The following is a 10,836-nucleotide window of genomic DNA, read 5'->3' on the forward strand; positions in this document are numbered from 1 at the left end:
TCAAAGTTATGCCATTAGGAGGCCACATGCTTATTTTATTGAGGCTTCCTTTGCTCCTTAACTTCTTCTGTCTGCTTGGGAAAAAAACATTTAGAATCAGTTCAGTCACATGGAAAAATTAAATCTAAATGCCTTAAATTAAATCTAAAAATTAAATCTAAATGCCTCTTTTTTTAACCAAAAAAGTGATATTTGTCAGGTTCTGAGATTTATATGAGATTTGGTACCTAAAGATTTTTAATATTTACAAATGTCAAGTCCACCATTGAAGGATTATTTGCAGTTATTAAAGATATTTCAAAGAATGTAACACAGACCTTTAAGGTAATTCCAAAGTTTAACAAGGTGAAATTTTAGGACTATGGCTTTCTATGGGAGTGGCTACATTAGAGGAAGCCTCTGCTCATTTTGCTTATATACATTCAGGTCTCTATGTTGTACAAACTATGGAGGGTTTCATTGTATTCTATGTAAATAGCACCCCTTGGGATTTTGTAACCAAGGACTCTGTTTATCCTACTCTGCTTGGGAAAAAGTAATAATATGACCTAAATTGGTCTCCCAGTCCTCTTGGCATCTACCCTTTATATCATCTTTTTACCAGTCTAAGTCAGAATATCAGATCCTTGAGGGTTACAATTTTTTTCTCAAATGTATTTTTGTCCTATGGAATCACTGAGTGATAGCTCTATTTTATTACTAATTATTCTCTGTCATATGTGAGACTTTCGAAGAATTGGGCACTACCTTCTGGAGGTGTTTAGGTATTATATGTTTTCATGTTTCTCTGTAATTTTTATAGGGCAAAGTGGCAAGGTTAGAAACATTTTTATCTTAAAGTTAGTGAGATAGTCTGATATTAATGTTAATGTTGGTTAATGTTGGTCAAAAGGCTTGGAATTTATGTCTCAGATGTGTTTGAGAACTTTACTGCTGATATAATTTTCCTTTAATCTTTTCATTAACAACGACAACAACAACAAAGCACAGTGAAGAGAGAGATGGACAAAATGATAGAAACTCTTAAAAAAAAAATCTAAGAATAGGAATTGGTCATTGGCCCCAATTAACCAGTTAGGTTTATGGGTCACATTAATCAATATTCAGTTTCGTAGCAGATGTGGAGGAAGTGAAAAGTCTGGATTCCAAAAGAGCCCAAGAATACTGAAAAGTATCACATTTCACACACATGGGGAAAATGGAGAGAGAAAAGATTTATGTATATCTGAAAGCAATAAGGATGAAAAAAAAAAAACCACAACTCAAGTCATCAAAATCACTGTTGAGGAACCAGATTTGAATGCTTTGTAGAGTTTTCTTAATTACGATTCAACATTAGAAAGCTATGAATAATGAGTATACATCTTAGTTCAACAGTGATCTGGTGTCTCACCTTGCAGAGGAGAAATTTAAAATCATACATGTAAGTATCCACACACAAAGGCAGGCATTTCATCCTTCTCTCTCACCCTCTCAATCTCTCTCTTTCAAAACATTCCAAGTTTAGCTTCTTGTATCTTTTGCAGAAGATCTTCTGTACCTTTTGTTCATTCAACAAACATTTCCTGAACTCTTGTAAGGCCAGCTTTGTCACTAGGTAGAGTAAGAAATACAAAGAGAATTTTGACAGGTGAAGAAAAAAAAAAAAACCCAGATGGTGAAAATTACCAAAAATAGGAAGATTCTTGAAAAAAAAAATATTGGAGCAAAATTGAATTTGGAGAAGGATAACACTTGTTTCCTTCCTGGCATCCTCTCAACCCAGATGTACTTATTAACTCCTATTCTTTGCTTGCCATGTGCCAGCCACTCTGGAGAATATGACAAGAGTAAAACAGAGCCTTCTATTCTCACCAAACTTGAACTCATCTTTTCAAGTTTTATGATACCCTTCTTTTCAGCCCCTTCTAAATCTATTCTTTACTTGCGGTCTCCAATTCACACAGCTAGATTCTGGGAGGCATTTCTGCTCATTTCCAACTGGGTTGACTATGTAACACAATTACAGACATCCGACTAATAATCAGAATCAGTGGTTTACCAGTACAGTTATTTTAAGGTCAGCATGTGACTACTGCTGGCAGGTTGGTGAACAGAGGAAAACAGGAAATGAATGAAAATCATTTATTAACATTGAAAATAATTTGAAAGGTGTTGGTCCTGGGGTAAATAGCACTTGGCCACTGCAAATGAGGGAATGGGAATTTTCCAAGGGAAGGGCTTACCTGAAAGAATTTTCCAAAATTTGGTTTTGGTATTATGGAAAAACACTAATTTCAACACAATGTTATTGATTACTGGACATACTCTCAAGAAGTACATGCTCACTAAGAACTATACAATGAAAATTCTTCAAAATCACTGCTACTCTCATACCTTGAATATAACCTTAAAATAAAAGAGAAAAAAAGGATTAAAAAAAAGAAAATGAAATTTTTATTGTGCACTCCTTATATACCAGACTTGGTCATAGGTGCTTTCATAAACACCATGTTACCTACATTTCACAACAAACCTGTGAGTTAGAATTGCCAGTTTACAAATGGAAAAATAGAGGCTTGGAAAAAGTCAAATAACCTTTAGGGCAGCTTATAAATAGTGTGTGCCTGAAACCAGGATTCATGTCTTTCTGTCAAACTGCAAGGTCCTGACTCAAAGTACTTTCTCCAATAAGAGGCTGTATATTAGGGAATGGAAACTTTGGGGAGAAATTCAGAATTTTTCTCATTAAATAATCATTTAAGAGATGTCAAAGTCTTCAACCATAAGTCTGTTATTATTTGTTTATCTATTTATTTATTTATTAAAATATGGAACACTGCATGAGTTTGCATGTCAGCATGCACAGGGGTTGTGCTAATCTTCTCTGTATCGGTCCAGTTTTAGTATGTGAGCTCCCAATGAACACTAAATAATATTTTAGTTTATTCTGATAAAGTATGCATTAATCATATTTTCCTTGAACTATATATGTCTAGAGTTTTATTAAAAATTCTAAAACAGGGCGTCTTGGTGGCTCAGTGGGTTAAGCCTCTGCCTTTTCTCAGGTCATGATCTCAGGGTCCTGGGATCGAGTCCCATATTGGGCTCTCTGCTCAGCAGGTAGCCTGCTTGCCCCCTTCTCTCTCTCTGCCTGCCTCTGCCTGCTTGTGATCTCTGTCTGTCAAATAAATAAATAAAATCTTTAAAACAAAATTCTAAAACATTTTGCTTGGACAGGGCCTGCTGCCCTGTCCTTCCCTTTATCCTGGGACTCTGCGTTACTTTGGGAATGAACTGTGACCCAGGAAGTCAGTTGGTAGGGAGAAAGATAGGTCGGAAAGTTGTCACTAGAAGGGATTTTATCATATAGAAATAAGTAAGTGACAACTTGTGAGTAAGGTTGTTCATTGCATTATGAGTTGTAGTGGCAAAATTTAGCAGTACCCAAATGTCCAACACAAGAGTTTAGATAAATAAGAAGCTCCTTTGTACAATGGAAACTTTTTCAGTGTTTAAAAATAGTGGCGTGCTAATGGGTGATAAACACCTGGGAGTTCATTATCCTATCCTGTTTTGTGTGTATTTGAAATTTCTCATAATAAAAGTTTTTTATTTTTATTTTTTTAAAGATTTCTTTATTTATTTGGCAGGGGGGTGCACAGACAGAGGGAGAGGGACAACTAGACTCCTTGCTGAGCACAGAGCCTGACACAGGGCTCAATCCCAGGACCCCAAAATCATGACCTGAGCCGGAACCAAGGGTCAGATGTTTTATTGACTGTGCTGCCCAGGAACCCCCCCCAAAATATTTTAAAATATTAACTATCTTATAAATAATAGTGTGATATTTTATGTGAAAAAAGCAGATTATTAAATGTAGTAGAAATTTCCATTTCATCTGCATTTTCTTCCCCTTTCAAGTATGTGGGAAGATTATACTTTCCTGTCCCCTAGAAGTTGAGTAAAACCATATAACTGGTCAGTAGATGTAGGTAGAAGTGACATGTAACTTTCAAGTGGGAGCAATTAATTGCCAGTATGTGACTCTCCGGCCCTCTTTATTCCCCACCTCTGTAACTTAAGACATTCCAAGTGGTAGAGCTTTTTTCCCTGAATGGGGCCAACATCAAAGAGCTCCCTGACAAAGTAGAGTGGATATGTAGTGTGAGCAAGAAATAAAGCTTTAATGTCTAGAGACCTGGAGATGTTTGCCGTCATAGCATTGTTTTAGCGTATCCTGGTTTGTAAACCGTATAATTTAACAAGAATATTCAGCTTGTCCCGCCTTCTCTGTAAAGTCTTTGTGCAAACTGCATTCTCTAGGTAGCTTCTCTACTTAAGTTCACATTAAAAAGTCAGAGCCCATAGGGTTTGGCAGATTATCGAGTCCAGTTATAAATATTGAGGCTCACAGTGGTCAAGTGATTGCCTAGGACACAAAGATTCAGAGCTGGTTCCTAATAATATATATTCATTTTATTGTTTGTTTCTCCCACTAGACTCAGAGCCTCATGAGGACAGGGATTTTTGCCTGCCTGACCACCTGGGACTAATCCCTGCAACAAAACAGGATGAGTGAGTGAGAATCACAATGTTTATCTATACAATACTGTCACTCATACATACCATCACATTTTGCTCTTATTCCAACTTGGAGAAAGGTAAAACTGTGATTATTTAAAAACCAAGGCCTAGAGGAAGTAAGTGATCTTCTCTAGATCAAAATCACACAGCTGAATCATAACAGCTTAGAATTTTCTGTGGTCTTTTCCTGTGCTAAACATCTTCCATGTTTTATTAGATTTGACTCTCACAACAACCTTGCAAGATCAACTGGATTATGATTCACCTTTTCCAGGTGGGGAAAAAGACAAAGAAAAGTCTATGGAATTTAATGAATTCATTCTGCTAGCATTTGCTGAATACCTGCTAAGGTCAGGCATTGCTGTATGCACTAAGAAAAGAGTACTAGACAGACAAAGTCTCTTCTCACAAAGCTTACTCATCTATGGGGAGGGGAGGATGGGGAGAGAATGTTATCTATCAGAAGCCTCTAATGCTCCTTTATGGCCACTCTGCCAACTTCTCAGCTGAGCTGCTCCCTGAGGGTTTCCATCACTTGGCACTGATAGTGTCTCACCTCAAAGGTGCACCTAAACATCTTTGTTTACTGTTTTTGGCCTAGAAGCATCTCAGATGTGAGCAAGGAATTACCACTCATGGATGCAAACTTCAACCAACAGTAGATGAGTGCTGCTGGACAAAACTCCCAATTCCCAATGTAGACAGGCAAATAATGAGAATTTTAATGAGCAATTATGTTAAGCACTATCATGAATAAGAAGTAGGGTGAAGGGGTAGAGAAGGATACTGGGACAGGGATGCCAAGGTTCTCTTTGTAGGTGGGATGTCCAAGAAGGACCTCTCTGAGGTGGTGGATGTTGAATGAATGACAAGGAGGCAGTCCTGTAAAGATCTGGGACAGGGGCTGGGGAGGGGTGTTTCAGGCAGGTGGAACAGTAGGTGCAAAGGCCCTAATGAAGAAACAAGACATGAGTGAGAACAGTATGTGAAGAAGTGGAAGATGAATTCAGAGGCCAGATCAGATTGATTTGGTTTGATTTGTTGACTGGTAAGGAAAATCAGAAATTATTTTCATTGTGATAGACAGCTATATGAGAGTTGCAGGCAGGGGAGCGATAGGACTGAGTGGAGTCTCCCAAATCCAAAGCCCAAGCTCCTAACTTTTGTATCAGGACATGGAGTCAGTTGCCATAGCCAAGACCCAACTTGACAAAAGCAGAAATGTACTTCTGTGTTGTAGAACCATCCAGTGATATAACAGCTCCACGGTGCCAGGACTGCAGAATCCTCGTGATTCTTACTTCTTCAACAAATATTTATTGAGTGCTTATTATATGCCATGGCACAGGAGATAAAGTGGTGAAAAATACGGAGATATATATAAAAATTCCTGCCCACATCCAGCTTATATTCTTGTGCGGGGGGATAGACAATAGACAAAAATGCAAATTATAAGGTATGTTGGAAAGTGTAAGTGCTAAGAACAAACGAGCGGGTAATGAGGAGGATGGGGGTGGAGGTGGGTTTGCAATTTTAAATAGAATTTTCAGGGTAAGCTTAGTTAAGAAGCTAACATTCAAACAACATCGGTTGTGCAAGTTAACCATGTGGCTATCTGAAGGAAGATCATGTCAGGCAGAGGAACAACCATGCAAAGGCCCGGAGACGAGAGTGTACCAAGCATACAGCGAATAGCAAGGAGCTGCTAAGCAGCTGGAGCAGAGAAGTGGGGAAGAAGTAGTAGACAAACACAGAGAGATACAAGGCCCAGATCATGGAGTTCCTTATGGGCTCTTGCTAGGACTTTTCATCTCTGACTGGGGTGGGAAGCATTGGGAGGGTTTGGAAGGGGGCGGTAGCAGTTTAAAGACTTAGCAGTTTAAAGAATCACTCTTGCTTCTCTGTGGAAACAAACTGATGGTGGGGAAAGAGGGGAGTAGGATAAATGCTGTGAGGTCATAAACAGGTATTGCAATAATCCAGGGAAAGCTAATGATGGCTGGCACCAGTAGAAGTGATGAGAAGTCAGTGAATTCCGGATATATTTGAATGTAGAGCCAATGGGATTTGCTAATGGATTGGATATCTTTCTTTGATAGAATGAGGAATCAAAGATAACTCTAAGATTTCCCTACTGTGGAGTAGGGAGGATTGTGGATGGAGCAGGTGACACCATCAGAATCTAGGCAGTTGCCTTCATCCGTGTGATCAAATGCACATTGCTACTTCACTCTGACTCCACATTTCTACGTGTGGAAAGAGAGGAGGTGAAGGGCTTTTCTTTCATTTTGAAGAACATACGAGATGTTGCTCATGTCTTCCACTCACTTTCCTTTGGCCCAAATTTTGATACCTGGTTTCAAGGATGACTAAGCAACGTAGTCTTCAGCTGGACAGCCAAGAGCTCAGTTAAAATGTGAATGTTCTATTCAGAAGAAAGAAGGGGAGAATGGAGAGTGGGCAGCCATTTGCAGTCTCGGCCCACAACCCCCTTGCCTTCCCAGGAAACATCCAAACACAAGTCTTCTGAATCTTGCTCCAGGGCTCTTTCTCCCCCAAAGACCTTCTTCCAAACAGTTCTTTCTTGTTTAGCAGTGAAGCATTTATTACAAATCCTATCCCACCAATGCTAGGCAGAGTGCTAGCTTAAGTAAGGACATAAGTCATCTCCCCATTCCTTTATCCAACAAACATTATCTGCCCACCTCCAGTGATCAGGATTATGTAATGGGAGCTGTTGGAAAAACAAAAATTAATAAGATATGGTCCATGTCCTCAAAAATAAAGTGACAAAGGAGGGAGGAACAGACATTTACACAATGAATTATAATAAAAGGCAGAATTAGAGCAATAATAAAATGTAAGCAGGGACAAGGGTTGCTGGTGGACTGCTGTTTGAGTGGGCCAGTGAAGGATAAGAAAAATTTTGGTGGACCAGAAAGGCAAGGGCAGGCATTGTAGCCCCAAATACTGATGTGGGTGTGGGAGCAGGGAAATACACAAAGAATTTAAGAAATGATGAGATGTCCAGTGGACTGGAGTATCACCCAGAGTGCACGGAGGGATGTAACATGATATGAGGTTGGAATGATGGCCTGCCGTCGGACAGTGATAGCCTGAAATCCCTCATGAAGGTGTTTATATTTCATTCTGCAGGTGTTAGGAGACATTTAGGGTTTGTGAATTAGGGTGTGACTAGATCTGACTTTGGTTTTAGAGCAATTACTCTAGCAGGGAGGTGGATTGGGTGGGGAGAGAGAGCTTAGAGAAAAAATATCCCCCCTGCCTACCTTTGGGAATGCCTTCCCTTGAGCCTGTCAACTGCTCACTTTTCAAACCAATGGTTTCTCTGCAGTGCTTCTCAGAGTGTTCTGGACGTTCCGGAATTTGATGGTCTTCAGTGCTATAGATATGAACCACCCCACATATTTACTTTGTGCCTGGAGAACCTGGAGTGAGAAAAATTATGTGGAAAAGCAGCCCACATAATGCCTGGGGAATTATAGCACTGAAAGATATTTGTCACAGCCCTTGGACAAAGATGTGGCCCTGGGCAGCTTCTCCACTTAAGCTCATGTAAAAAGTCAGGATCCATAGTCTTTGGCAGATCATCTAGTCTGGTTATGAATGCCGGGGCCCATGGAGATCTAGTGAGTGCTTATGGCACAAAGATTCCAGGCTTGTTCCCAATATCATGGGCTCCCTCATTCAGTGCTTTAACTTCCAGCAATAACCACAAACAATTGTCCTCACTCTGTAGAGTCATATTTATACTAGTCTGTGCCAGCATTTGGGCTAGCATGCGCTGAGAAAAAATGGACAAGAGTTGTTTGGAGTAGCTACCTCAAAACTTAAAGCACTTTTTAAGCTGAATAATATTTGATATTCTCTAGCACATGTCCAAATTACAGAATATTAGACTCTCATAAAGACTTTAAAGTTCATCTGGTCCAATTACACAATCTTCAGAATTCTAAAACCTGGCTTTGTGAAAGGTACAAGGGCTTAGACCAATTGTTGTCTTGGGTTCCGGAATACTAAAAAGGTACTAGTTCTATCATTCATTCGCTCACCGAAGGGAGTGACAAAACTGATTCAAGATGCTTATAGCCCTGTCTTCAAGATGCTTATAGCCCCATGCAATGCCTGTATAAGTCCTTAATTCTTTCCTCTACTGCCCTCAACATCCTTGTATTTGTTAGACCTGCTTGGCAATTTTAACACTTTGTTCTCGGATTTATTCAACAGCCTGAATTTGACTTTAGGGGGAAGTACAAGTCATAGAGAGACACTTCTCTGCTATCTTTCCTCTACACCAGACTTCCCCTCACCTAGTACCAACATCTGCTGAAGCCCAAGTTCTTGCTTTGCTGTTTGTGTTCACTGGAGACATTTTCTCCAGCCGGGACTAGTGATCATTGACAGGAATTATGGAGACCCTTGAAGGGGGGCTGGAAACAAATTGCCTTGGTGAAAATCATGCCAACTCTTAGCCATAAATTACCCTGATGGTAGCAGCTAAAGAGAACCTGGTTCAAATAAAGTTCCATTTGCCCCAGGTTGGAGTTTCATATCTTCTTGGGGCTCACCCCCTGGAATGAGCCTGTCATCCTTGTCATAAAAAGACTTTACGCTCTTCAGGTACTTTTCACTCTTGAAGCACATAGTGGCAGAAACAATGTGTATGCTCTAAAGATAGAGCCAGTAGTTGTAATCATAGTAATAAGCTTGGGCAAAACTCTTTTCTGTTTACAATGCCCTTTCTCACTTATATTTGTTCTCAGTGAGGAGAGGAGACAGAATGAGGTTGGGAGTGGGATGTAATCAAGGTGTTTCTGTTTCCCTTCTATCATATATTACCAAATTCCAATTCCATAAGTCAAAGTTCTACAGATCATTAGCACTTAATGCATGAAACAGTTGCCAGCAGTGCTAGCCAACCTAGAGAAATACCAGCATTGGGATCTGTCTGCCTAGACCTGTGTTATCCAGTACAGTAGTTATATGTGGTTACTGATCTTGAAATGGGCTAGTCTGAATTGAGATGTCCTGGAGGGATAAAATGCACCCCAGATCTGAAGACTTGCTATAAAAAAAGAAAGAATTTTAAAATCTCTTTAATAATTTTTGTATTTATTGCATACTGAAATAATTTAGATATGACTTGAATAAAATATATTATTATAATTAATTTCACCTGTTTCTTTTTACATTTTAAAATGTGGCTACTAGACTATTTATTTATATATATATATTTTAAAGATTTTATTTATTTATTTGACAGAGAGATCACAAGTAGGCACAGAGGCAGGCAAAGAGAGAGAGAGGGAAGCTACTAGACTATTTAAAGTTACATGTATGGTTTGCATTATATTTCTACTACTGGACTGTATTGCTCTGAAGACGTGTCTGGGGATGAGCTGATTTGAACCTCCTTAACTCCTCTTTAACTGTTAAGAGGACATGCCTCTCCCTAGCATGACAGTGCTGGGAATTACTTTAACAGAATCCAGGAGATAGACTGGAGTTGTCCAGATAAATGCCTTATTGCTTCTTTTCTCCAGTCCTAGTGCCAAAGGAAGGAGGCCACTATGAATGTCTCTGCCTTGAGGAAAAAGTCTCAGAAGAGATTTGAGAAACTCCTATGTCTTGAAAGAAAGTAAAAATACAACAGCCACACACATGACCATAGGACTGAGGCCTGGGCACAGAAGACAGCCAGCTCCTTGGTCATCAGGACATCCAGGAAATGTTTTGTCATCCAACTGACCCACTGAAGAAAACATGCAACCAGGATAATCAGGAAAGAGCCATTCTGTCAACAGCTTCATGCTGTGACAATCTTCTCTGGCCAGCTCAGATGAAACCATTCACAAAGCAGTTCCTGGTACTTGATTCTGTTTAACTAAATGGCTCTATGGGTCTTCTTTCATAAACTTGGCTTCCTACATCTATTCTCGCCCCAGATATAGTATCTCTTTTAAAACTTAAGTTAGATCAAGTCATCCCTCTACTCAGAACCTTCCTGTGACTCTTGGTTAGCCTCACGGTAAAAGCCAAAGCACCGACAGTGGCTTGCCAGACCCCACAACACCCCACTAAACTTATCTCCTACCCCTTTCCCCCAGCTCACTCAACTCCTGGCTGTGCCCTGTTCTGGGCTTTCCCTCTGAATGACCAGAGCCTTCCCTTATATTGACATGGTTGACTACCTCATCATTTTAGGCTTTGCCCAGATTTCACTTTTGTTGCAAGCATTCCCTAACCACT

General features: G+C 39.7%; 1 non-coding gene across 1 annotated transcript; it reads right to left on the minus strand.

Moving 5' to 3' along the window:
• Positions 1-2,804: 2,804 nt before the first annotated feature.
• LOC116858606 lies at positions 2,805-2,908 on the minus strand. Its single transcript, XR_004380953.1, has one exon. It is a non-coding gene; the product is annotated as a U6 spliceosomal RNA (small nuclear RNA).
• Between the last annotated feature and the right edge of the window lie 7,928 nt (positions 2,909-10,836).

Source organism: Lontra canadensis, unplaced genomic scaffold, assembly GCF_010015895.1.
Source record: "Lontra canadensis isolate GAN:19392208 unplaced genomic scaffold, GSC_riverotter_1.0 scaffold140, whole genome shotgun sequence".
NCBI classification, from domain to species: Eukaryota; Metazoa; Chordata; class Mammalia; order Carnivora; family Mustelidae; genus Lontra; species Lontra canadensis.